This window comes from Zea mays, chromosome 6 (genome assembly GCF_902167145.1).
Source record: "Zea mays cultivar B73 chromosome 6, Zm-B73-REFERENCE-NAM-5.0, whole genome shotgun sequence".
In the NCBI taxonomy this organism is placed as follows: domain Eukaryota; kingdom Viridiplantae; phylum Streptophyta; class Magnoliopsida; order Poales; family Poaceae; genus Zea; species Zea mays.
This window is the reverse complement of record NC_050101.1, coordinates 109,862,993-109,874,735: the sequence shown is the minus strand read 5'-3', so window position 1 is coordinate 109,874,735 and position 11,743 is coordinate 109,862,993. Positions and strand designations below refer to the sequence as shown.

Sequence of the window (11,743 nt, the reverse complement as noted above, 5' to 3'; positions counted from 1 at the left end):
GCGCCTCTGCCTCTTGTAGCTGGCGGTCGAGAAGAGCCTTGCTGCTGCCCCGAAGATTGCGAGGTATATTGTGGCTTCGGCAGCTGACTTCCTCTGTCGTCAGCCTGAGTGGAGTGAATTGATCTAACATGCCTTGGATGGATTCTTCCTCCAAAGCCCCTGGTCATCTCGGAGAATCTGTAGGCTTCCTCCCTCCTTTGGCGAAAGTCATTATCAGCACGGATGTATTCATCCATCTTTTGAAGCAGTTTCTCCAAGTTCTGAGGGGGCTTCCTGGCAAAGTATTGGGCCGCAGGTCCTGGCCGAAGTCCCTTAATCATGGCCTCAATGACGATTTCATTAGGCACTGTAGGTGCTTGTGCCCTTAGTCGCAAAAACCTTGGGACATATGCCTGAAGGTATTCTTCGTGGTCTTGCGTGCATTGAAACAAAGCTTGAGCAGTAACAGGCTTCGTCTGAAACCCTTGGAAACTGGTGATCAGCATATCTTTCAGCTTCTGCCATGAAGTAATAGTGCCTGGCCGAAGAGAAGAATACCATGTTTGGGCCACATTCTTAACTGCCATGACAAAAGATTTGTCCATGACAGCTGCATTGCCTCCATATGAAGATATGATTGCTTCATAACTCATCAAAAATTGCTTCGGATCTGAATGCCCATCATACATGGGGAGCTGAGGTGGCTTGTATGATGGGGGCCATGGGATAGCCTGCAGTTCAGGTGCCAGGGGAGAAGCATGATCAAAAGTAGAGGTATCATGATTAAAATCACCATACCATCCTTCTTCATTGAACGGACCCTCTTGACGAAGGTCCCTGTGCTGAGGCCTACGGTCTTGGTCATCTTGCTCAAGATGACGCACCTCTTCAGTGGCCTCATCAATCTGTCGGTGAAGCTCAGCCAATCGAGCCATCTTTTCTTTCTTCCTTTGCACCTGTTGATGGATTATCTCCATGTTTCTGATTTCCCGATCCAATTCCTCTTCCTAAAGCGTTGGACTGGTGGCCTTCCTCTTCTGGCTTCGGGCTTCCCAAAGATTTTCCTGATTTGGATCCAATGGTTGTAGTGCAGCAGCCCCTGTCGCTGAAGCTTTCTTCGGCGGCATGACGAAGGTTAGTGCTTGCCGAAGATGGTCATAAGGAGTTCACCGAAGGTGGGCGCCAATGTTGGGGACTTGTTCTCAAATACTATGAATTAAGAACAAGGCAACACAGAAAATGTTAAAAGTTAAGGTCCTTCATCCTTCGAAGCATTATTTCCCTTGAGATATAATGATTCTTGGACGAAGGTTATGAAGGACATACCTTCATAAGCACAAGAAAGAATCATATGAAATGTGAAAAATGACACAAACAGTCATGTATTATTATCAATTCATTTCTATTTTATTACCATAGAAAATAGAAATGATAACAAGTTACAAATATACCTTCGGCTTTGACAGAAGGTAAAAGTATAGGTGTGACGTAAAAGCAAATGCCAAGTCAGCGTGAACAGTACGGGAGCACTGTTCATCTATTTATAGGCATGGGAGGCAGCCCATACAAAATTACATCCATGCCCTTTACATTTGGTAATAATTCTATAGTAATCCATCGGGGTCTAAATAGCCTTTCCCACTTTAAGTCGGTTTCCCTTTCTGCTGTTATGCCGAAGCTTTCCTGCGTACAGCTTCGGCTCTGTGCCAACCTTCGTATTCCTAGTGCTTCTTCACATCGTGGTTCGGATCCGAGCCCGAATGTACCTGTTCATACATCATTCTCCAGAAATACTGTTAAATCATGTTTTTGAGGACCTTCGGAGGACGAAGGCCCCCAACAGTAACGATGAATAGTAATGGTGAATAGTGATGGTGAATAGTTCGTATGAACAAACGATGAACGATGAATAGTGATGATGAACGAACGATGAACGATGAATAAGAACTATGAACGAACGAACGATCGAATGATCGGACGAACGAACGATCGGAATTTCGACAGCATAACGGTAGGACAAAGATTATCTGGATGAACGATGAATAGGGACTATGAACGAACGATGAATAGGAACTATGAACGAACGGACGAACGATCGAATGATCGGACAAACGAACGATCAGAATTTCAGCAGCATAACGGCAGGACAAATATTATTTGGACGAACGAACGGACGAACGATCGAACGATCGGACGAACGGATGAACGAACCATGAACGATCGGACGAACGATCGGACGAACGAACAATCGGACGAACGAACGAACAAACTAAGAACGGGGGGACGAACGATCGAAGAACGACCGAACGATCCTTGTGCTAGTGTGTGCTTGTGTGGGAAGTGGAGTGGGACTGTGTGTGTGGGGGGGGGGGAAGAGTTGCCATGAAATGGCTTGGGGTGGGATGAGAGGAGGCCCTTGCCCCTCTATTTATAGCCATGGTGGGGGATTAGGGGGAGGGATTAGAGGGTTAGTGGGAGGATGAGAGGATTAGTGGGATATTAGCATGTATTTGTCATGTATAAGTGAGATTAGCTCGTAGAGCTCACCGTATTACACTGGAGGCATACGTATACGTATGAGCATGAGGAAAGTTATGAAGAAAATATTTGTAGGGACTTGAAAAATGATTCTGAAGGTATTTCTCAGGAAGAAAATACTTGGAGATATATCGGTGGAATATTCGAGCAATATTTCTGGAAAGAATTTGAGGGGATCACTGGGGAAATATTTGTAGGATATTTGAGGAGGATTTTGGAGAGAATATAGACCACTATATTTTATTTGTTGATATCAACTCGCAAACAAACATTTTGAAATGAAATTTGAAATTCATTTTGAATTTAGAGCGAGTTTGAGAAAATTTCAGGATTTGAATTTTTGGGATGCTACAGGTGCGGGTCTTCGAGTGCGAAGAAGCCGAACCACCACGTGAGGAGCATGCCGCCGCCCGCGGCGGTGCGCCTCTTCATCTCCGCCGAAAGCAGCGGCCCAGCCTCTGACAGGGGGCCCGGGCCCACGAGTCATGCTCTAGGAGCGTCGGTCTCCGAGTGCGAAGAAGGCGAACCGCCACGTGAGGAGCATGCCGCCGCCCGCGGTGGTGCGCCTCTTCATCTCCGCCGAAACCAACTGCCCAGTCTCTGGCACGAGGGCCTGGGCCCATGAGTCATCCTCCTTGGTTGCCGGTTCCTGGGTGCAGAGAGGTCGAACCGCCGCCCGCGCCAGTACTACACCTCCTCGAGTCAGCTGCAGAAGACAGAGAAGGTGAATTTTTAAACCAACGCAGCGGTATCGAGGCGCCTCGCTCGTGGCCCGGTGAAACCATCAAGTATGGGGGCCACGGGTCAAGTCAGCCGCGAGGACAGACGTGGCAGTTGGCGTGAGCGAAGGCGGACGGACAATGATTACGTCAGCTGGCGCACGGAAGCGGTGCACCAATCGCCAATCAAGCTTTGGCCCCACCTGCAGGCTCATATCCTCCCCTGAGGTGGGCCCAGGGGCCACTGTCGATACCCTGAAACAGGGGTACCCCTTACTACTGTGCAAAGATGCAGTACCCACGCGGCTATCACTTAGTTGCATGGAAGAAGTGGTGCATGTAGGACCAAGCCACGACACGCTCGAGTCTCAGGCGGCTATTCTAGGTCCACAGCAGCGCCCGACTCCACCACGTGGGTGGCTCCGAGGTCGCCGCATAGCCAGAGAAGACGATATACTCCAAGATGTCAACAGTGGGTCCAGACCCCATGAGAAAGTGCCAAACCCCTATACATATAGACCGGACCCCGGGGAAAGGACCACGACCCCCACGGGCGCGACCTGGACCCCCGGAACGGGTTCCGGACCCCTCTGTGTGGGGTCCGGGCCACCCACAGCTGGGTCCCAGGGCTCTGGGACAGAGAATTCCCAGGCCTTGCTCAAGGTCAGGTGGGGGTCTAGTGCCAACACGTGTCCAGGCCCAGCCTGGTGTGGACCTGTCCGCGTGCGCTACTGCTCCCCGCCTAGGCGGAGACCCGATGTTGCCACATGGCCTACAACGTGTGACGTAAGCCAGCGAGCGGAGCCTGACATAAGACCTCCGGGTTGCACGGCCCCTGCATTTATTGCGGATAAGGCGCGCCGCCTGACATGCGATGTGCCGACTCGACATTTAATGAGGCCTGTCTACTCTGCTGTCAGGCGGTGACCTGTCCATTCCACTGGCAGGTAGTGTGCCGCCTCAGCATTTAATGAGACCTGTCCATTATGATGGCAGGCGACATGCATGTCTATTCCGCTGGCAGGCGGTACGCCCTTGCTGCCGCATGCACTATGCTCATCATCACTCGTACATTGCCAGGGAAGCTTCCGCTGCACGCCAAGGCTATGCAGACCGCGGATACTAGGACGCAGGAAGATTGCACTGGCGACTAGCATTAGTTGCTCCAAGTATTACATCCGTTATGTTCCTGAGCCCACATGTCGGGGCTCAGTACCCTTGTGCGTGCCCCGCTTGAGCTATAAAAGGGGAGGCACACGACGTTACAAGACACACTCACTTAGACTCTGAGACTCACAAGTTCATACAAGCTCTCGAGCAATACAACACACAGTGGAGTAGGATATTACGCTCCGACGGCCCGAACCACTCTAAATTCTTGTGTGCTTTTGTGTTCTTCCCGAATCCATCTCACAGGCAAAACACTTAGGCCCCTCCTCATCTTAGGATTTAGGGCGGGTGCATTCCGCCACCCGGCCGGAGAATTTCCTCTCCGACACCAACATTGACATTTAGTATGAGTGTGTTGATCATGGTATCTGGATTGTATAATATATCATCATCACGAATACAGTCAATGAATCCCTGCATGAAAAGTTCTTGGCATTTATTAGGCCCAAAAGATTGGACAACATCCAAGACAGAACCACCATATCCTCCAAAATCAATGATGGACCTAAAAAAAATTGCAACTTGAAATTCAAATAACCAATGATACTTAATTGAAGGTGGAATAATGAATGCATACATGCTCGGGTCTAGTTGTTGGGAACAAATGAACTTAAATAATTGGCGAGCACATTCTTCACGTGATACATGGGGAGGTTCAGCAACTGCAGATTTAGTGGAAATATTCCTTGCAACCAGTTCAAGAGTTGCCTAATATATATATTTGTAGTAAACAATGGCATAAATGATTATGTATTGTAGTGTACATATATAAGAAAGACTAGTTAGATGCCCGTGCTTTGCAATGGCATATAAAATATTCGACAAAATATCACTTCAATAACTCAATGACCTTGCATCAAGTAGAACCAGACTAATTGCTCCACAACCAATGCATGCCAATATTCAATGTGCAGCACTCACTCCTGCTTGCACTCAACAGGTCGTTCGCTGCTGCCCTTCCCCCTCCAGTAGCCCCCTTGGTCTTTTGTTCCAAAGAAGAAAGAACATGTCAAAACATACTTAGAACTTAGATGCTGGAAAGGGTGAAGTGATATTCCTCATAAGAGAAAAAATGTTTCCATACCTTTGTATCATAATCATCATCATCCTCGTCATCTTTGTCTTCATCATCGTCCTCACCATACATAACTTCAAATTCCTCATCTTGAGTAGCCTCTCTAGCTAGTAAACCATGATACAACATGTGGGGTAATCTTGTCGCTGATGGTACATATGGTAGATATAGAAAGGATAATTTAGAAGTAATAAACAAACTCTTAATCTTCCATTTTGGACAATAATTTATGGGCTTTTAGATAAAAGAGTGGGGCTTATGTAAAACAAAAAACTATTATTATAAAATAACTCGATTTTATAGTGACCTAAGGCATACGGCAATCTTCAATTTTGGACAATAATTTCACTATTGTAGTGTAGCAATATCTGGCAATAATATTCCACTACACCTAATTTCGAAAGATTAGAGCAGAAGATGAGCGACATTTTTCCAAACCATTATAATAAAAATAGAGACATGAGAAACGTAATAGATATAGAGATATAGAGAATAGAGATTTGTATCACGTAAATATTCTACTACAGCTAATTTCCAAAGAAACAGATCGATTTATATCCTTGCTCGCTTCTCGTCGTCGCCACAATGTCGCCAGAGCCTCCCTTGTCTTCTCTGTCGCCACCATAGAGGAACTTGTTGCTGACTTTTTCACGCCACCCTCAGCAAGAAGTAGCATGATGAAAGGAAGGTGGAGAAACTCCTACTTTATATTAGTATAATACAATGCACGTAAGTTGCGAGAACACAAAAATTATTCGATAAAACCTTTGCGCATATGTTATCATCGACTATAGTATATATTTTCTAATGGACAACAATTGACAACAATTCAAAGGAAAAGTCATGTACAATGGATAATAAATGAATTATTCAACACCACAGTACCTGCGTGCTTCTGTTAGCCATGCTGAGATGACAGTAAGAGAGACGATGGACTTCTCTTTCAAGATGCTTGGAACCAATAATGAATTTGGTAAGTCATACTCTTGACTATAGTGTGCTATTCATTTAGAAGACCATTGGAGTGTGCTGCAATTTATAACAAGGCAAACTCAAGAATACTCAAGAATGAAGTATCTACAAAATACTCAAGCTAAACCAAAATTTCCATGGCATCTATACTGACACAAATTTCGTGTTTGAATGGAATGACAAACTCAGAGACGATAGGAGAAGCAATAAGAAGAAAAAAGGGTGTCATCAATAAAGTGGGTCAAGATCTTGATTTAGTCATTAATGTAACCACTATAACTTGTAGGAAAAAAATACAAAACAGGACGGCTAATTAACACAACAATGCCATTCGAATTGAACATGGAAGAAACATTTAGGACCCAACTCACAGCTAGTCTCTAGAAGGATATGCCGAATTGAGAGTGTGAAAGCATGTCCTATTCAAAGGAGAGGAGTGCGCCATAACGTAACACGACCTTTTTCATCTAGTAACCAGTAAGCATGCACAGGGAAGAAAGCTATACAATCTACTATGATATGATGATATGACCCAGCTCTGATTATTAGTTGCTGGCGGTTGGCACAACATAGAATGATTAAAACTAAATTTGTTCATGAAAACTGGACTAACTGTTAGAAGTTGATAGCAGACTTTGGGGAGGAGAATTGTAGGACTTCCTAAAATCACAATGCATGTGTAGGTCTATCTATATTTGTCCAAGTCAAACATTTTTAAGTTTGACCATGAATATCTAAAATTTATATAGAACGATAAAAATAGCATTGGCATTGCTAAATTCATTACTAAAACCAAATAACTCTGCTTATTTAAGACAATTATTTTTTATAGATATTTCTAATCAAAATTAAAAGATATGTTTGACTTAGGACAAACCTAGATGGCTAGATGGAGTTACATGTGATTAGAGAAACTATGGTGTCATATAATGTTAATTGTTAAGTATCGGAACAAATGCACACAAAAAGCTACAATAAAAGTCCAAGGATATTTGGTTATTGGATTCATCACCTGCACCGAAAAAGCACAATATCAGAAGAATATAACTTGCCACATAAAAGCATTTAAGTATTCATATTGTGATTGAACTTGATTATATTTCATTATATGCATTATGTGACTTGAGCTAGAGGCCATAATTTTCTTTTCTATCTAGAGTCCAGAAATGAACAATTACCGTAGTCTAGACTGCAATCTTGGAAGCCACAAGATTTAGGGGTAAGTTCAGTGTGAACTGGGAGTGTAGATTCAGTGAACATAATGTATCCCATGATTGCACCAGCAACGAACATAACAGTGGACAAATCAATACTGAAAACAAAAATAAACCAAAACATGAGATCATGAATATTTGGAAATTATGTTAGAACAATGAATATCTGAAAACATTTTACAGCTCGTATGATTTTATTATCAGGTGAAAAGAATACCAGGAAACTGGTTTCTTTTCTTCAGAGAATTGTGAAGAAAATTACACAAAGGTACCACACATGCTACGTCTGGTTGCACAATTAAACAATTGAGTACGTCACTCTAAATATTGTGATGCATTAAACAATTGAGTAGAGCAAGTGTATAATTCTAAATATTGTGATGCATAGATGTTTAAGGCATTATCTTTGGAAGCACATATGGAACTGCATATACATATATCAGTATGTCACTCTGTAAAATTACATGGTTCATTGTTGACGCCTCGTGAATAGCTCCATGCAAAACATCAACGGGATTGGCAATGGTGCACATCAATTATGGCTGCATGATTCCTTGGTTAAATGGGCCAGTAAGGCCGCTTGATCCTGGTTTGACTCCATAGAAAGCAAGATGTCAGTCTTGTGAAAGCAGCATCTGCAAGCAACGATTTACACTGAACAAAGCATATTTAAAAATAACACCTAGAGGGAGATATGGTGATCGAGTGGGTGGCTTTACTTGTTTGGATATGATCTGCTCAATGTCAAAGCCAAGCTCGGGGTTAACAGTTGCGAGTTTCATTGACAAGAACTGCAGATGCACTAACAAGATGCCACATATATTACAAAACAATTCAGCTACAGATGCACTAACACTACCTCGACTTGTCGTTGCAATGACTGCACATAGTTGATAATCTCATCGAGCATGATTGCCTTGCCAATGATCTATTCGAAAGGAATTTGTAATGTGTGGATTACACGAGTCTTTGGGAAGTTGTTCACACCAAACAAAGGAGATGTTACCTTACTGCATTCAGGAACAAGATCTTGAAGAAGCTTCATCCTCTCACTTATCTTCTTTCTCCCTAGCTGCAGTTTCATTAACTTCAAGTGTGTGAAAGATAATAAAGCAAACTTAACTGGTAGTTACTTATTACAAGAGAAATTTACTCTTTCTGCAAGGCTTTGGCTGTTAGTGGCTTGGCCTCGCTTTGCCCGGATATGAACATAGTCCTCTTTAGTACCATCACCATCAGAAGAAACTTAACTAGAAATCTGCGTGGATCACGGTGCCGTCGTTTGACCAGACTGGCCGGTACTGCTTCCCATTGAGCAGCACGGGATGCAGCAGTATGTCATCGGTCTCCTCGATCCACCATTCTCCATCCATCGACTACTGTTATAAAAGAGTTATTGCTACTGCTATGAAAATGTGAAGCATGAAACTCATAGCCTACCACAGTTAAAAGATTTAGTGCTACTGGCAAACTGTCATAGATGACTTGTAGGGAAAAAAATAAGACAGACCATGAACTAAAAATGAGCAAACAATCACAGTAATAAGTATTGTCGAGCATCTGATCATTCTAGAATTTGACAAAAAATAAGAGAGAGCCAATTCGAAACTAAAAATAAACTGGCTTACTATCCTCATAATGTTTGGAGCAGCACACATGTTATTACTGTAAACTATCCTTTTTACTATAGGCCATGAACCAAATCACATGTCGAGAATAATTTGACTTATAATTTAGGATAACATGTGTGCTGCTCCAAACAATCACAATAATAAGTAAATGAACTTATCATTATATTGTTTGAACAAAAATAAGAAAGATGCAAAACATGAGAAAAGGAAATAGAACTGCAATAAAAACTTTATGTGAGATACCCGAAATATTGCAGAGTGATCAGAATGAACTAAATCTTTGCAAATGCTATGTCTTGACCCGCTTCAATTACAACAACTGTAGGCTAGCAGGACAAAAATATGAAGTTACCAAGACAGCTATGTTTGATAAAAATAAAAAGATAATGGTGCTGCACTCTAAAAAGACAGGAACTTGGTTCTCAGATAGACAAACTATGTTATTGTGCAGGCAACAGTTATAAACACCAATCAAGAATAGTGCAATCAGTCTCAAAAGCAAACTTATTCATCTGAGCAAACAAACATGATTGGGATACAATCTATTTTCTCAAAAATGATGGTATAGTCCATCGCAGATTCGCAGTAGAATCTTTAGAATATACTGTGTATCTTTACGTATATCAGTTCCTAGGAATATACTATTGTATAAGAATATACTGTGGAATGTACTCAAGGTCTCTTCATATGAATATACTATTGTATAAGAATATACTATGTATCTTTACATATATCAGTTCCTAGGAAGATGGAACAATGACTTGACAGTGAAATACTGATGAAGACTCTATGCACAATGTCAATGATATTTGTGTTTTTACCCTTGAGGGTAAGTGTCAATGGTACTGCGTGGCCCCTTCTCTTATTTCTTCTAGATCTTAAAAATGTTTCCAGTGAATGAATCTTGCTCTCAAGAATTTTCATGGCCCCAGCTGAAAGCCTACAAACAATTACACCATCCTTGCATTTATTAGTACCAGCCGGTCTTCGAATCACTATAATAGGAAACTCCCATATGAGATAAAGTAGTCTTGACGAGCACAAACAAAGCCCTTCATATGCACCAGAAAACAAAGGTTATGCTTCTTGAACAACTTGGCCCATAGTAAAGCCTCCAGCCTAAGTTCGTGTATTAGATAAAGCAGTGGTACCAACAATTTGAGGCATCCCAACAAGCCCAGGGTCCTCAAATGCCTCAGTGGCTTTCTCAGAAACAGAATTGCTTATCAGACTATCTTCAACATAAAGTAGCTTCGCAGCTATCATTAAGCACATTGCAGCAGCCTCTCCAGCACCAAAGCGATTAAAGAATTCTTTGATTTGTGATCTCAAGGTGTTCCCATCAAACAATTTCCTTAGAATATCAACAGGCCTGTTAAAAATTACCTCCATCAAACCCATAGTATTGAATATAACAACCCTCCTCCGAGGCAAGATATGCTAGGTAGGAAGATCTCCTTTTGCCCAAAGTTTTATACATGCCTTCTCAGAAGGTTTTTTGAAACCTGTGAAGCATTCCACATCAGCATACAAAGACTGCAACATGTATGCAGCGTCAGGAAGTGGTAAAACATCAGAGGCACAAAGCATTCGACCCTCAACAGGCAAAGCAGATACTATTTCCCAGGGAAGGGGAGGTAGACAAGGTGGTGGTGATGCTTGGATCGGTCGGTACCTGGGAGGCGCGGGCGCTGTCCTCTCGGGAGCCGGTGAGACCTTTGCGCGGCGAGGTGGCGGCCGTCGCGGAGCCTGAGCCTAGGCGCCGTCACGGGCGGCACCCGCCCGCCCGCTCCTCGATCTCGTCCGCTCTGCAGCCGTTCCCTCCAGGAGCTCGACCGATTATGATGAATGGCGCCGCGGCGCCGGAGCGCTCGCCCTCACCCTCGTCGTAGTAGCGCCCGCGTAGCCCGCCCCTATTCCTGTCGCCGCTGCTTGATTGTGGGATCTGCTGGCGTGATTCGAGGGTGCGGGATCCGCGCCGTCGAAGGAGCGCGCGGCTGTAGGAAGCGCGGATGGTGGCGGATGGAGCGCGGGAGGGCGGAGGGAGATGGTAGTCACGGGGGATCCGCACCATCGAAGGAAGGAGCACGCGGTTGTAGGATGCGCGAAGGGAGGCGAGCGCGGATGGTGGCGGATGGAGCGCGGAGGGAGATGGCAGGCGAGCGCGACGACAGAACCAAGGAATTGTGAACGCCTACGATAGGCACATAATTAGTAGTAGAGATAAGAACATGTCACGACATGACTAACTGGGGGTTCTATCAAACTTTGGTGCACCATATGTGGGAGGATCCTGTACAACATGATTTTGTCCTTCCTGAAACACAATAAAAGTATACAAATATACACAATCAAACATAGGTTATAGCTAATATTCACATAATATTATGAAGAATAAATACTGACAATATTTAGGGATGGAGTTACTTCTGAGACATCAGTCTT

General features: G+C 43.7%; 1 pseudogene across 1 annotated transcript; it reads right to left on the bottom strand.

Annotated features, from left to right (window-relative positions):
* Positions 1–5,096: 5,096 nt before the first annotated feature.
* Positions 5,097–11,422, bottom strand: LOC100382133 (Nuclear pore complex protein NUP155; annotated as a pseudogene). The gene is made up of 13 exons (NR_159444.1): positions 10,974–11,422; positions 10,781–10,803; positions 10,120–10,670; positions 9,542–9,624; positions 8,821–9,046; positions 8,674–8,739; positions 8,387–8,595; positions 8,132–8,253; positions 7,632–7,765; positions 6,825–7,465; positions 6,367–6,510; positions 5,491–5,627; positions 5,097–5,388 (listed from the first exon to the last, which is right to left on the bottom strand). The product of NR_159444.1 is annotated as a Nuclear pore complex protein NUP155 (transcript).
* Between the last annotated feature and the right edge of the window lie 321 nt (positions 11,423–11,743).